General features: G+C 37.0%; 1 pseudogene; it reads right to left on the reverse strand.

The window, feature by feature from the left end:
• Positions 1–389: 389 nt before the first annotated feature.
• Positions 390–1,022, reverse strand: LOC100390106 (NADH dehydrogenase [ubiquinone] iron-sulfur protein 8, mitochondrial pseudogene; annotated as a pseudogene).
• Positions 1,023–17,588: the final 16,566 nt, after the last annotated feature.

The following is a 17,588-nucleotide window of genomic DNA, read 5'->3' on the forward strand; positions in this document are numbered from 1 at the left end:
TCTGATGACTAGTAATTGTTTAAACACCTTTTCATATACCCATTATCCATTTTATATTTTCTTTGGAGAAGTATCTATTCAGTTTCTTTGCCTATCTTTTAATCAGGTTATGAGGTTTTTAAACAATTCATTTGTAGGACTTCCTTAAATATTTTGAAGATCAATACCTTATCAGATACATGGTTTGAAAACAATGCATCTTAAATAACTAGAAAAGCAAGAGCAAGCCAACCCAAATTAGTAGAAGAAAAGAAATAATAACTATCAGAGCAGAAATAAACGAATAGAAACCAAGAAAATACAAAGGTTCAATAAAACAAAAACTTTTTTTTTTTTTTAGCGTCAGAGTGGTTTCACTGGGCAGTAGGCTGCGGGCAGAGGGCGGGGCATCACCGGTACAGGTAGTCAGCCTGGATGTTGGCGGCGATCTCCGCCTCCCACTTGTTCCCATTGTTGAGCAGCTTCTCCTTGTTGTACAGCAGCTCCTCGTGCGTCTCCGTGGATAACTCAAAGTTGGGGCCCTCGGCTATGGCGTCCACGGGGCGGGCTTCCTGGCAGAAGCCGCAGTAGATGCACTTGGTCATGTCGATGTGGTAGCAAGTGGTCCGGCGGCTGCCATCAGCTCTCGGCTCAGCATCGATGGTGATGGCCTGGGCGGGGCAGATGGCCTCGCAAAGCTTGCAGGCAATGCAGCACTCCTCCCCCGATGGGTACCAGCGCAGGGCATGCTCCCCACGGAAGTGAGGGCTCAGTGGGCCCTTCTCGAACGGATAGTAAATGGTAGCCTGCTCCCAGAACAGGTAGGTCAGGGTCATGGCCAGGCCTCAGAGGAGCTCGGTCCACAGCAGGGTCTGGGCTGCCCAGTCAGTCACTGACTTCATGTCCATCTTGGGCTCCTGCATGTTCACATGCTTGTAGGTGGCTGCCACTGCACTGCTATGGAGGCTCCGGCTACCAGGAGGTCCTGCACGGGCAGTCTGGGCCAGGGCCCGCAGCAGCATGGGAGTGGTCAAGCAGTGCATCTGAAGGACACGGAGGCCGTGGGTCCTGAGTGGGCAGAAGGGAAGCCCAGGAGCAGAGCTGGTGGTGCCAATGGTGACACCACACTCGCCCCGGACGCCACGCTGCCCAGGCCGAGCCTTCGTGGCCAAGATGTGAACACCCCACCTTAAAGCGCCGCCGCCAAAAAACCTTCTTTTTTGATGTAGATATAGCTATAAATTTCTGTCTTGATACTGCTTTTGCTGCTCCCATAGGTTTTGGTATGCTGTTTCTCCATTATCATTTCTTTCAAGAAATCTTTCAATTTTCTTCTTAATTTCTTTATTGACCAATGGTCATTCAGGAGCATATAGTTTAATTTCCATATATCTGTATAGTTTCCAAATTCCTCTTTTTATTGATTTCTGGTTTTATTCCATTGTGGCCAGAGAAGATGCTTGATATTATTTCAATTTTTTAATGTTTTAATACTTATTTTGTGACCTAACATGTCTCTTCTTGAGAATGATTCATGTGCTGAGAAGAAGAATGTTTATTTTGCAGCCCTCAGATAAAATGTTCTGTGAACATCTATTAGGTCTGTTTGATCTACAGTGCAGATTAAGTCTAAAATTTCTTGTTGATTTTTTGTCTGGATGATCTGTCCAAAACTGGAAGTGGGATGTTAAAGACTTCAGCTAATATTGTGTCAAGTTCTATCCCTCTCTGTAGCTCTGATAATATTTGTTTTATGTGGGTGCTCCAGTGTTGGATGCATATATATTTATAATTCTCTTAATATCCTCTTGCTGAATTGACCTCTTTATCATTATATAATGATATTTTGTCTTTTTTTTACAGTTTTTGTCTTGAAATCTATTTTATCTAATATAAGAATAGCTACCCTGAGCTCTTTTAGTTTCCAGTGGCATGGAATATCTATTTCTATGTTTTCATTTTCAATTTATATGCATCTTTATAGGTGAAGTGTGTTTCTTGTAGGTAACAGATCACTGGGTTTTGCTTTTTTATCCATTCGGTCACTCTATGTGTTTTGATTAAAGAGATTAGTCTATGTACATTCAATGTTATTACTAATAAGTAAGAACTTACTCCTGCTATTTTGTTATTTATTTTATGATTGCTTTATGGTGTTCTCTTTCTTCTTTCCTTCCCTCTCTGTCTTGCTTTTAGTGGCGCTGATGTTCTCTATCACTTAATTTGATGTTTTTAAATTTTGCATATTCATTGTATGTTTTTCAATTTGAGGTTATCATGAGGCTTGCAAATACTCTCTTATAATACATTATTTTAAACCGATGACAACACTGATTGCATAAGCAAACAAATAAGCAAATAAAAATACTAATAAAAACTGTACACTTCAACTTTTTGTTTTTTTTTTTTTTATGTTCTATTCTACTGTCTGTCTCAAAGGGCTATTGTAATTTTTCTTTTTGATTGGGTCATCATTTTGTCTTTCTATTGAAGATAAGAGTAGTTTACACACCATGTTTGACATATTAGAATATTCTGTTTTTTTGGCCGGGTGCAGTGGCTCATGCTTATAATCCCAGCATGCTGGAAGGCCAAAGTGGGCAGATCAACTGAGGTCAGGAGTTCAAGGCCAGGCTGACCAACATGGAGAAACCTCGTTTCTACTAAAAATACAAAAAATTAACCAGGTGTGGTGGCACATGCCTGTAATCCCAACTACTCAGGAGGCTGAGGCAGGAGAATCACTTTAACTTGGGAGGTGGAGGTTGCAGTGAGCCAAGATTGCACTCCAGCATGAGCAACAAGAGTGAAACTCCTTCTCAAAAAAAAAGAATATTCTATGTTTTTCTGTGTGCTATTACCAGTGAGTTTTATATCTTCTCATGATCTATGATTACTCATTAAAGTTCTTCTTGTTCATGTTGAAGAACTCTCTTTAACAATTCTTATAGAACAGGTCTGGTGTTGGTGAAATCCATAAGCTTTTGCTTGTTTGGGAAGGTCTTCATTTTTCCTTCATGCATGATTTACCCTTTTCAAGTTATTTTTTAGACCTCATGGGCATGCTTCATTTTTTTTTTTTTTTTTTTTCCCATTTGTCTCCTCTGGCTGTGTATTTTCAAATAGCCTGTCTTCAAACTCCCTAATTTTTTCTTCTGCTTGATCAGGTCTGCTATTAAGACACCTTGATGCATTCTTCAGCATATTAATTTCACTTTTCAACTCTAATTGCTTGATCTCTTTAATAATTAACAATTTCAGTCTTTTTGTTAAACTTATCTGATAGAATTATGAATTCATTCCCTGTGTTATCTTGAACATTTTTAAACTCCCAACACAGCTATTTTGAATTTTCCATATGAAAGGTCACTTATCATTTTCTCAAAAATTGGTCCATCATGCCTTATTCAGTTTATTGGTGAAGTCATGTTTTCCCAAATGGGTTCATGCTTGTAGATGTTTTTGGGTGTCTGGGCATTGACAAGTTGTGCATTTATTGCAGTTTTCACAGCCTGGGCTTGCTTGTGCCTGTCTTTTTTGGGTAGGCTTTCCAGGTGCTCAAAGCAATTTGGGGTCCAGATCCAATAATGCTGACATACTTGCAGATTGGAGAGGTTCCCCCTTGGAGGTGTTGGAAAATGTCTGGGAAAATTCTCCCAATTACCAGGCAGAGACTATTTTCCTTTCACTTACTCTTTCTGAAATGAAAGGAGTTTCTCTGTGTGTGCTGCACCACCTGGAACTAGGGGTGGGAAAGCACAAGGTTCTCTGTGGCCACCAACACTGGGACAATGCTAAATCAAACCTGAAGCCAGGACAGTACTGAGTCTTGCTGGAGGCCCACAGTAACCACTACCTGGCAAACACATTTGTTCACTCAAGTCTCCAGGGCTCTACATTCAGCAGGTGGCAAAGCCAGACAGGATTCTGTCTTTCCCTTCAGTGTGACAAGTTCCCTAGGTCCTGGGTAGGGACAGAGATGCAGTCTTGGAACCAGTAATTAGAGAAAAACACCTTTGAAATTCATCTGATGTTCTATTCTACTGTTGCTACACTGTACTCAAACCACAGTAGAAAGTCCTTCTTGCTCTTCCTTCTTCTTTTCATGGGCAGAAGAATGTCTCTCTACAGCCACCAGCATGACCAGCCCACAGTGGGCTCTATCAGGCCACCACTGATGTTAACTTAAATCTCAAGGGCTCTTCAGTCAGGCTCTAGTGAATCCTTCTAGGCCTGAAATTCACCTTTCAGGGTAGTGGGATACCCTCTAGCTCAGGGTATGCTCAGAAATGCTGATCAAGAGCATAGGCCTGAACTCACAGACCCTAGGAACCTGCTTAGGGCTCTATTTCACTGACTGAGCTGGTACCTAAGTGCAAAACAAAATGCTGTTTACTTTTTTACTGCTTTTCTCAAACAGGAGTCTAATCATAACCACCACAGCTGGGAGCAGGCTGGGTCACCTCTGAGGCCAGCACATCTCAAAGCCCAAGGCCCATATCTTATCACCTGGGCATCATTGTTGCTTATTTTGGGACCAAGGGCTTTTTGTCATCAAGAGATGAATCCTGCCTGGACTGGGTCCTTTCCTTCAAGGAATTGGGTTCTATTTTGGCCCAAGGTGTGTCCGGAAATGTCATCCTTGAGCTAAGTCCTGTAATGCAAGCTTCACAACTTTGCTTGGTGTCCTATGCTACTGTGGCTGCACTGGTATCCAAGGTGTAAGATGAAGTCTTCTTTATTCTTTAGTTTCTTCTCCTCAAACAGAAGGAAGCAGTCACTCTTGTTGCTGTCAGCTGTGCAGACTGAGTTTGTTGGAGAAGTCGTACAACCACTCCCTTAGCTGCCCTTTCTGGTGTCTCTCTAGGTCATGTGCCAGACTAATCTATTGTCTCAACAAAGCCCAGGTCACCAGTAGGAGTTCCTCAGGAAGTTCAGTCCTTATATCTTAGACTGCCTCTCAAGCTTAAGTAGTATCCTAAACACATTGGCTTATGCTGGCAAGGCCTGCCAAGGAACTCAAGTTCTGACTGCTGGAATGGGCAATTCCCCTCCGCCTGGATCTGGTCTAGGAGCTCCCTCCATTTGCAGGCACTGCTGAGCCTACCACAACTTTTCCTCTCTGCTATAACAGGCCAGCACTGAGTTCAGTGTAAAGTCTGACAATCCCTGAACTCTCCCTCTTCCAATCACATGGAGTTCTCTGTGCCCCATGGTCACTGCCACGTGATGGGGAAAAGGTGGCTCAAGTGCTACCTTAGCTGTCATGGCTGGTGTCTCAGTAGGTCATGTGCCCTCCCAGTTCACTGGCTCTGAACCCAACTCAGAACAATAACTTGCCAAAGAATTGCAATACTTGCGGCCTGGACTGCTCCTCAAGTTTACTTAGGATCCCAGAGCTCTTTAGCCCATGGTGGTAGGCTTATCATGGCTCATACTTTGACCACTGGAATGGGTGACTCCCCTCTCTCTAGGGCTGATCCAAAAGCTCTCTCCATAGGCAGAGATCATCTGGGTACTGTTTACATTCTGCTGTGACAAAGAACCACTGAGTTCAATGTAAAGTCCCCCAGTAATTGAGTTTCTCTGTCCTAAGTATGAAGATTCTCCACACCAAGGACTGCTGTTCAGAGCTGGGAGACAAATGGTGTCAGCAATACACAGCTGTGTCTTTTATCCCATTTCACTGGCTCTTTTTGCAATAAAAAGTTAGAACTAGATACTATGAGTGCTCACCTGATTTTTGCACCTTCTGATGGTGCATTTAGTGCTTACTTTGCTATTTAAATTTAGTTTTTCTATTAAGGTGCTTTATGGCTCACCTAATTTTTTGTTCCTGTATCACTGCTTTTTATGTCTAGTTAGTTGTTAAAATTTGGTGCTCCTGTGGAGAAAATAAACAGTATAGGTTTCTATTTAGCCATCTTGCTTTGCTCCTTCCACATATTTTTAATGATTTAAGTGACATAATTTTCCTAAGCTGCATTTCCTAAGGAAATGCATATATCTACCATGGTCTGAATGTTTATGGTTCTCCAAAATTCACATGTTGAAATCCTAACTCCCAAGGTGATGGTGTTAGTAGATGAAGAATTCAGAGGTAATTAGGTCAGGATGCCACAGACTCATGATATCAGTGCTAGGTTGATATCAGAGCCAGATAGCTATGCTACAAGAAACTACAGACAAATATTTCTAATAAACATGAATGCAAAAATTCTCAACAAAATACTATCAAGCTGAATTCAGCAGCTTATTGAAATAATTATACATCATGACTGTATTAGTCCATTTTCTTATAAAGAACTGCCTGAGACTAAGTAACTTATAAAAGAAAAAGGTTTAATTGACTCACAGTTCCCTGTAGCTGGGGAGGCCATAGGAAACATACAATATGGTGGAAAGGGAAAGAGGCACTTCTTAGGTGGTGGCAGGAGAGAGAGGAAGCAAAGGGGGAATAGCTTCTTATAAAATAATTATATATCATGACAACTCACTCACTATTATGAGAAGAGCACTGGGGAAACCATTCCCATAATCCAGTCACCTAGGACCAGATCCTTCCACCAACATCTGAAGATTACAATTCAAGATAAGATTTGGGCAGGGACACAAAGTCAAATCCTATCAGTCTGCTTGTGGTGCCTCTTAAATATCACTTCCTCACATTTCAAAACACAATCATGCCTTTCCTACAGTCTCCAAAACTCTTGAGTCTTTCCAGAATTATCTCAAAAGTCCAAGTTCAGAGTCTTATCTGAGACAAGTTTTCTTCTGCCTATGAGTTTGTAAAATCAAAAATGAGTTAGTTACATCCAAGATACACAGGGGGTATAGACATTAGGTAAATTCTTTTATTCCAAATGAGAGAAACTGGTAAAAACCAAGAGGTCACAGGTCCCATGCATGTTCAAAGTCCAGTGAGGCAGTTATTAAATATTAAAACTCCCAAATGATCTCCATTGACTCCATGTCTCACATATAGGGCATCCTAATGCAAGGGGTGGCTTCTCACAGTCTTGTGCAGCTCTACCTGTGGCTTTGCAGGGTACAGCCCCTGCAGCAGCTTTCATGGGCTGGTGTTGAATGTCTGCAGCTTTTCCAGGCACACAGTGCAAGTTGTCAGAGGATTTATCATTCTGGGTAGCTGGGGTTTGAAGGATGGTGAACCTCTTCTCTGACTAGGCAGTGCCCCAGTGGTGACTCTGCATGAAGGATCCATCCCACATTTCCCCCCTGCATCTTCCTAGTAGAGATTATCCATGAGAGTTCAGCCTCTGCAGAAGACTTCTGCCTAAACATTCAGATGTTTCCATACGTCAACTGAAATCTAGGTTGAGGTACCCAAATCTCAACTCTTGTCTCTTGCACACCCACAAACCCAATACCACGTGGAAGCCACCAAAGCTTAGGGCTTGCACCCTCTGAAGAAATTGCCAAGCTTTACCTTTGCCCCTTTTAGCCACACCTGGAACATGAGCAGCTGGTATGCAGGGCACCAAGTCCAAGACTGCACAGAACAGTGGTTTAGCCCAATAAAACATTTTTTCCCCCTAGGTCTCCAGGTCTGTGATGGCAGGGGCTGCCATTAAAGTTTCTGACATGCCCCAGAGATATTTTCTTCATTGTCTTGGTGATTAACTTTCAGCTCCTTCTTACTATGCAGATTTCTGCAGCCTGCTTGAATTCCTCCTAAGAAAAATGCGTTCTGTTTTTCAACCACATGGTTAGGCTGCAAATTTTCCAAACCTTTAGGCTCTGCTTCCCTTGTAAATATAAATTACTATTTCAAACCTTCTCTTTGTCAATGCATATAACTGAACACTTTAAGAACACCAGGTCACATTTCGAATGCTTTGCTGCTTAGAAATTTCTTCCACCAGATTCCCTAAATTCTCTCTCTCAAATTCAAAGTTCCACAAATCTTTAGGGCAGAGGTAAAATGTTGCCAGTCTCTTTGCTAAAGCATATCAAGAATGACATTTACTCCAGTTCCCAGTAAGTTTTCCATCTACATCTGCAACCACCTTAGTCTGGACTTCATTGTCTGTATCACATCAGCATTTTGGTCAAAGCAATTCATAAGTCTCTAGGAAGTTCCAAACTTTCTCACATCTTTCTATCTTCTTCTGAGCCCTCCAAACTGTTCCAACTTGTGCCTCTTACCCAGTTCTAAAGTGCTTCCATATTTTTAGGTTACCTTTATACTCTAATAGTACCAATGCACTGAATTAGTCTATTTTTACAGTGCTATAAAGAATTGACCAAGACTGGGTAGTTTATAAAGGAAAGAGGTTTAATTAACCCATAGTTCTGCATGCTGGGCAGGCCTCAGAAAACTTACAATCATGGCAGAAGGGGAAGCAGCCATATCCTACTTGGTGACACGAGAGAGAGGAAGTGAAAGGAGAATAAGGTGCTTCTGAAGTCATCAGATCTTTTGAGGAATCACTCACTACCATGAGAACAGCATGGGAGAAACTGACCCCATGATTAAATCACTCCAACCAGATCCCTCCCTCAATACCCAGGAATTACAGTTTAATGTGAGATTTGGATGTGAACACTAATCCAAACCATATCAGTGACCATATGAAAATTATTCTGGAATGCTCCCACATGTGCAAATCAATGAGCATCATGTACCAAATTAACAGGTTGAAGTAACAATAAAAACTTGATCATCTCAATTGATGAAGTAAATAATTATTTGGTAAAATTCAGCAGTCTTTCATAATGAAAACATTCAACACACTAGAAATAGAAGGAAATTATCTCCAAATAATAAATATGAAAAACCCACAGTGAACATTATGATCAGTAATGAAAAACTGCAAACTTTTTCTCTAACATCAGAAATAAGGCAAGGATACGCAATTTTACCATTTCTATTAAATATAGTACTAGAATATCTAGCTAGAACACTTTGGCAAGAAGAAGGAAGTTATCCCATTTGGAAATAAAGTAATAGAATCATCTCTGTTTACAGATGATACAGTTTTATACATTGAAAACACTAAGTATTTTACAAAAATTTTTAGAGCTAATAAACAATTTAGCAAAGTAGCAGGGCTAAATCATCACCCAAATTAGATACAATTATATATGTTAATAGTAAAAATCCAAAAATAAAATTAAGAAAAATATTTCATTTATGATAGCATAAAAAAAATAATATATTTAGGATTTAGTTTAATCAAGGTGGTGAAAGAATTGTAAAAACTACAAAACACTGATCAAAGACATTAAAGAAAACATAAATAAATCATTATAAATACCATGATCATGGAGTATAAGACTTGATATTATTAAGATAATACTATCCAAAGTGTTCTTTAGATTGAATGTAACCCTTATCAAAACCCCAATAATATTTTTTATAAAAATAGAAAAATTTATCTTAAAATTTATATAAAATATCAAGGAGCCACTAGTACACAAAACAATCTTAAAAAAAATAAGACAAGCATGTAGGACTCACATTTCTTGATTTCAAAGCCTATTACAGTGTTACAATGATAAAAACAGTGTGGTATTGGCATAAAGATATACATAGAGAATAAAGGTATAGAATATCAATACAAATGCATACATCATATGCATGTGATTAACAGAAATAATGTAAAATTTTATATGTGTCAGAAATCAGTCTATTTGATTACAATATCATCATGAAATACAAATATTAAAAATTCTGAAAATGTGATTGAGCAAATTTAAAGATTTTAGCATTCAGAAGTTTATTGTTTAATTATTGTTTTTAGTACTGAGGTAGACAATTTTACTACCCATTGACATTTTATGATGCTGCCAGTTTTCTAATATGATTTGTGAGCAACCACTAAAATGGACTCCTTTAAGCATTGATATAGTTTCACCATCAAAGCTGAATCAACTAATTGGCCTAAACTCTGCCTACAGTAATGTGTTTATGGGCATATTATTAATACTAGGTACAGATTATAATCATACTTAGTTGTTTTTTTGTGTTGAAGAAAAATTTCAAATAATTTACCTCCATTGGCTAACATAAGGTAACATTCCCACTAATGCTTGAATAGTGAAAAAAGACAAGTCAAAGAGAGAAGAAAGAGCCTGGAGATTAAACAACAAGGTTTCTAATGGCATTTAACCTAAACATGATCGCATTTTCTCATTTTTACTTGAGTAATTATAGTCCTTGGGGATTTTTTCTTTTTGCAGAGTCAAATAAAATTATTAAATAAATATTATTGGCTTACAGACGTAAAATGCAAGACATAAACATAAAGTTTGAAAGTATTTTTAAAATAATTTTACATTGCTTTTCTTTTATTACACTGTTTCATCATACATAAGTGTGCAAACCAAAGTTATTTGTTTGGAAATTAAAAAAAAACTGACAATGCTAAAAATAATTATGAACTCCATTAAGTAGATACTTTAAATTAAGTAAGTAGCTTGCTATTTTAGCTTTTCTAGATCAACTCTGGTGTAGTCTCTTCATAGATGAGAACACTCCACTGAATGTATATGTATTTTTAATCTTCCTTTTAAAAACACTTTACTGAACTACTTCACATAGAAGAATCAAGGAGGTAAGTTCTAGGACAGATTTCTGTGTGGCTTACAAAATTCAAGGGAGTGTAGAATGAAATTAGGCTAGTCCTAAGAAACCTGGTTAGTTCAGTTCACGTTCACCAAAAATTTTTTAAATTACATTTTATAAGTTTAGATGTGAAAACTAATGAAATTATTGATGAACCACAAGGCATGAACTTGACTACATTAAATTTACCAACAAATTAAGGAAAACAAATGTATCCATGTTATATGTTCCTCTAAATGTTTTGATTCAGACATCTATTTTATTGTTATGTATGATAGTTGTATTTTGAACTTTTTTCCTCTGTCCACAACAGTATTCAATAAGTATTAAGATAATCAAGTTGAGATATAATTTGATATCTTAATTATTTGCAATTTGATTCTTTCTTCCCAAGCTCAGCATTCTGGGAATTATTGCAGGCATTTATAAAGTGTATGGTCCTATCCGTAGATAGATTTTTGTGATAATATTTATATTTTTCCCTGAGAAATTATCTTTATCCAATTTCATAAAACTTCCTAAAAGTAGCATTCACATACATATACACATAGGGAAAAGGAAGTTAGGGTGAGAGAGAAAGACACAGAGATCTGTTTGAAATTTTTTTTTTTTTTGACAGAGTCTCGGTCTGTTGCCGGGCTGGAGTGCAGTGGCACAATCTCGGCTCACCACAACCTCCGCCTCCCAGGTTCAAGCAATTCTCCTGCCTCAGCCTCCAGAGTAGCTGGGACTACAGGCGTCTGCTACCACCTCCAGCTAAATTTTGTATTTTTAGTAGAGACAGGATTTCACCATGTTGGCCAGGATGGGCTCGATCTCTTGACCTTGTAATCCACCCGCCTCGGCCTCCCAAGGTGCTGGGATTACAGGCTTAAGCTACTGCACCCGGCAGAAAATTTAAAAATACTGCTACATTACAATGTATGTGACAGTGAAACAAGATTTTTTTTAAGAAAACGATCACTTTGTCTTCTCTTAAAATATCAATTTTGCAGCTCCAACATATTTTAAATTAGAATTCATTTCCACATTTAAGTCTTTATTAATTTACGCTCTATGAAGAATACTGTTTATTGTCATGAAGGAAAATTCGGCATTCATTTAACTGGAATTGCAGGAACAGCCCCAAATTCCTCTCCTTTGATTTTAATTAAGTTTAAATAGATGGCAGCAATAACTTTTGAATATGTATATCATATTTTAGAGCCAGAAGCCACAATGTGTTTTTTCCTAAATCTCTGTCAATGTGTTCTATAAACTTTGCTGATTTCTAATTAAATGAGTAATCTTCACTTAGAAGGTTCAGTTTAGGAATATACTGGTAACAGCAAATGAAAATAGAGCTACAAGGAGAGTGCTTTCACTGAGTATTTTATTGGCTGTGGGTTTGTCATAAAGAGGACCATCACATACTGGGGTCTGTCTGGGTAAAGCAGGGTGGGAAAGCATTACAAAAAATAGCTAATGCATGCTGGGCATAATACATAGGCGATGGGTTGATAGTTACAGCAAACCACCATGGCACACGTTTATGTAACCAACTTAGACATCCTGAACATGTACCCTGGAACTTAAAAAGTAAAATAACATAAAATTAAAAAAAATAAAGCAAAACTGCCAACATCAGTATTTGATATTAGTCATGTTAAGGTGGTTTAAACTGGTGAAGAAAATTAATATCTCTTTCATTTAAAAAGATGAGAAATATTAGGAAAGGACCTATAATATATTTGATAAATAATATAAATTCAATTCAGGATGTCAGAAAGAAAATTGACTATGATGATCTATCGCTCAGGAAAATGGGTTTGCAATCATGAACATATTTGAGTGGCATTTTTTGGCAGATGATTTCTCAAGCCAGGAGAATGGTGGAGGTGGAGAAGGAGTCCTTGATGATTGCATCTACCTCTCGAGCCTAAGGCTTATCGGATTTGTGTTGAGAATTTAAAACAAAACAAGAAAATAAAATAAAGTATGAGAGTAAATATTCGCATAGAACTAGAAATTGCAATAATATTATTAAGTATGGCAAAGACCTTTATTAGGTTGTGGTACATTCCTTTTGTACCTATTTGTTGAGCGTCTTTATAATGAAAGGGTGTTAAATCATGTCAGATGCTTTTCCTATATTTATTGAAATGATCTCATAATTTTTATTTGTCATTCTACTAATGTGATTAATGTGATATATCACATTTATTGATTTGCATATGTTGAATCCTTCTTGTATGCAAGGGACAAGGGCATCCAAATTAGAAAAGAGGAAATTAAATTAGATGTATGTATATGACCAAGTTCATCAAAATGTATACATTAAATATGGGCAATTTGGGTGTATCAGTTATACCTCAATAAAGTTAAAAAAGTTAATAAAATATGACAAATACCAACCTTGCAAAATCCTGAGAAAAAAATGCATTCATTTATAGCCTAACACCAAACTTCCATAATCCTAGTTTCATAGATTTTTGGTTTTATTATTTGATCACCTCAATTAAGAATGAATTTTTTTTTCAGGATTATATTCAAAAGAAAACATAGCATAGGTGTGCCTTTTCTTACATAAATGATTCATGTTTAATTTTTTTTTCATAATTGTGAAGTGTTCCTTTTTTGTTTTATAACTCATTAGTAATGCTTTTTAAACATTTTGATTGGGCTGAATTTGAGAAAAATCAAATTCACATTGGAATATAACACTTGTCTTTACCGTTTGTGTCACAGAATTAGTGATTCAGCATAGAAGATGGTAGCAATATTTCTGGAAGTAATATTTCTATGTGTGCCCAACAAGCACTAACTTAATTATATGCAGAAGTGACTGAGAACTACATAAACATTCACTTCAACTTCTTGCCCCAGTTGGGTTCCTAAAATACCCACAAGTATTCCATTTTCCTCAGATGCAAAGTGGAAAGTAAATAAGGGGTAATTGTAGAAGAAAATGTATGAGATTCACATTATTTTACAATAAATATCTTCAATACATTTTACTAAATTCAGGAGACATGGTAACATATTGCAATCCCTCCTCCCAGTGCTTTTAAAGGAGTGCTTGAAAATGAAGTTACCTGAAATTTAGATTTCATTCATTTCTTGTTAAATTCACCTCTAGAGAAACTAGTGGGTAGATAAAATGAAGTCTCAGGATAAAGTCATGAAGGATACTAATATTTATAGGTCAAGTAAGGGAGGAACCAGGAAACATCCACTGTAGGTTAACGAAAATCAGGGAATAAATTTAAGAAACACATTGCGGTTGCTTTTGAAAATATCACTGAGTGGTCAAACAAGACTGTCAATGAATGGTAAGTATTAGACTTTCAATGAAAGTCTTGGGTGTTATAGGCAGGAGTGAGAAAGAAAATGAGAAGTGAGTTATTGGAATAGGTTAGGAACTAATTATTTAAAGAATGTATCTATGAAAAGTAATAAAACAATAAGTCATTACTTACATGAGGACCATAACCAGGGGCAGTGGCTCCTGTCTGAAATTCCAGGCTGAAGCCAGAGCATTGCTTGAGCCCAGGATGTCAAGACTGCAGTGAGCTATGATCTTTTGCAACTGTACTCCAGCATTAGTGACAGAGTGAGACCCTGTCTCTAAAGATAAAATACAGTAAGATAACTATTAGGCAGATCATAATCTGCCACCTGTATTTATGTAGCAATTTTGTCACTGCTTGCAGTCTCTAAGATTACTCCCAACAGAAACCAGATTTCACTATGAGTATTTTAGCTTTCTAGGAGTTAAGCTATTTGGCTGGGCGCAGTGGCTCAAGCCTGTGATCCCAGCACTTTGGGAGGCCGAGTCGGGCGGATCACGAGGTCAAGAGATCGAGACCATCCTGGCTAACATGGTGAAACCCGTCTCTACTAAAAATACAAAAATTAGCTGGGTGTGGTGGCACACGCCTGTAGTCCCAGCTACTCGGGAGGCTGAGGCAGGAGAATTGCTTGAAATCAGGAGGCGGAGGTTGCAGTGAGCCGAGATTGCGCCACTGCTCTCGGGCCTGGTGACGGAGCGAGACTCTGTCTCAATTAAAAAAAAAAAAAGAAAAAAAGCAACTAAGCTATTCATGTTACTCCTTTGCTTAGTACTATGATACTCATAGTATTATAGTCCTCCATATACAGGCTAATTTTATACTCCTTAGCATGCTATATTTTCTTGTCTGAAAATTTTTGCTGTTTCTTTTATATCACCCTCTCCTTCAAAGATTTACCAAGTTTTTAGATATAAGCTTCCCTGGTATGACCTCCAAAAAAAAATTCCTCATATTTATGCCTCTCTTCCATGGTCCTGGTATTCACTCCCTTGACTTCTCTCCCTTATTAAATGTTTAGATACATCTCTTTTACTTATCAATCTTTCCCACTTGATTGTATGTTTGGTATTGGGGAAAATCTCAACACCCATAACAGCACACTTAAACGTTTTGTCTGCCATAATATTCTGTGAGAAATGTTAAATCAATTTCTTTAACATGTTCACCAACAAATTCATACTTAAAATCTTAATTTTGAACTTACCAGTTCAGCCATAAAAATGACATTTTGTTCTGCTTATACACCCCAATTCAAAACATATTTTCATCACTACATTATTGAAAACCGTATTTCTTCTGAATGTATTTTCAGCTGCATTGTAAAATATGTACTATAGCTTGGATCACATTTGATTAAATTATATGGCAGCTGTAACTGTTTTATAATTAATTTATACTCCTGTCAATGATGAGTCTATTATTATTTGGTGCCCCATATCAGTAGCCCAATTGTACCTAACTTATCCTCCATATCCAAAGGTAGACCTTTTTTGCTTGTAAAGCTACTTTGTTTCAAATATGTTAAAATTGTGTTTTATTTTATTAGATTTTTCCTTTTGTCAAGTTTTACTCACTAAGTTTACGTGTCCTTTAAAGAAATAAAGAACGGTTTTTAAAATACATTACAAAGTTATTTAGCATCATTTCTTATGATGACCTTTATTAGCACTAAATTATTGTTTAAACTGACCAATTATTAATATTGCTAATAAAAATAAATAAATAATGTATCATCAGGATATATCAAAATGGCAATATTGACAAGGTAGCTGGTAACAGCTCAGAATGATGTCAAATTCTGGACTTTGATTTGACTCACTATATAATTATAGTAGATATCAATTATTCTCTCCTAAAAGCACAATTTATTTAGCATCCTCTATTAAATTATGTGTTTCATTGGTCTTAACTTTCATTTATTTAGGAAACAAACCAGTTTTAGTTAGTTTTTCCTTTCTTTTCTATTTCTTTCTTTTTTTTTTTTTTTTTTAGAGACAGGGACTCACACTGTCATGGAGGCTGGAAAGCAGTGGCACAATCTCAGCTCACTGCAACCTGGAACTCCTGGATTCAAGTGAACCTTCCACCTCGGCCTCCAGATTAACTAGAACTATAGGCACACGTTACTTTGCCCAGCTTATATTTTCTTTAGAGATGGGAGTCTCGCTTTGTTTCCGAGGCTGGTCCCAAACTTCTGGGCTCAAGAGACTCTTCCATCTCTGCCTTGCAAATTGCTGAAATTACAGATGAGAGATACTACACCCAACCTTTATTTAAATTTCTGAGAAAATAAAATAAAATATAATGCCTGTTGTGGATAACTTATTTTTATGTTATTGAATTTGTCACCCATATTTTAAGATTTAATATTTTGCGAAATTGATTTTGATGCCTGATTTGCACGATTGTTTTTGTCATACATGGTAAATGTACAAGGTGCTTTTTTCCTGATGATGAACTATTAAGCAATCTATAACATATAATGTGTTAACATTTGTCATGCTTAGAAAGATATGCATATTACATGGTTTATAGAAGCATTAAGTTCAGAATACAACCAATGTCATGTTATTGAACTAATAAAAAACAATGAACATATAGTACTAAAAATAGAAAGGACTACACTATATTGAATACTCAAGATATATGACACAGTAAGGAACTGACAGTTGCTCTGAATTCTGATCAATCTATTTACTCTGATGTTTTAGTATTACTGAATTCTTCAAAAAAGTTCTATTTAAAGTTATGCAGACATTCAATACATTTTCCATCAAATGGGGAAAATTTAGTTCAAAAGATTTTTCTAGGAAAATTCCTTGTTAAAATATGTTGATTCACTAACTGAAATTTATCCATACAAATATAACATTATTATTACAATATAGTAAAATAGAAAAATAAAATATTTCACATGTGTCATCAGATCAGTTATTAGTAAGCTGAATGCATGTACTAGTTCGGATAGGTGGATTTTTTAGACATTGAAAAGATACTATTTGCATTAAATTTAGGAGATGTTTGATTTGCATACATAAATACCTTAGATTTCACTCTTCGCTTATTAGGTCACTAATAAGTGAATGAAAAATGAAACCAATTCTGTATAAAGTGGAGAGAAGACTAAAATATGCCTGTAATCTGTTTTTATACTTGTAATTTATTGTAAATTATCCAGCATTAATTAGATAGCCACTGTCTACTAAGCATTCGGTGATGATGGTGAGATGTGTCAGCAGCTTTCAACTTTGATTTTTGCCCTTATTATTTTTTTGGTTTGGTTTTGTTTTCCCTCCCTTTGACAAATCAGTTGTTGGCTCAGTTGGTGCCACCATCTTGTGTATCTAGATTTCTGAGGACACTGCTTTTCAAAGTGTGCTCTAAAGATCCTTGGTTCTAAAATTATGCTGTCAGAAATCTGCTTTCACCTGTTTGAATACATACTTCTTGTTACATCTGAATTCCAACAGATACAGTTGTTTGCAGGCAGGTAATACAAGATCTGTGTGCTCCTGGCCTTGGGATTTTCTGGGAACCCAATAGAGAGAGGTGAAACAGTTCTAATCCTGGCAGTTGATAAAGTAGAAGGCAGATATCCCCTGGTAATAAACAATATACAAATGAACTCATTGCTATATTGATGGAACAGAAATTTCTGCTCCTTGAACACCAGAAGCTGTATCTGAGCA

The sequence above is a fragment of the Callithrix jacchus genome, chromosome 3, assembly GCF_049354715.1.
Source record: "Callithrix jacchus isolate 240 chromosome 3, calJac240_pri, whole genome shotgun sequence".
Taxonomy (NCBI): domain Eukaryota; kingdom Metazoa; phylum Chordata; class Mammalia; order Primates; family Cebidae; genus Callithrix; species Callithrix jacchus.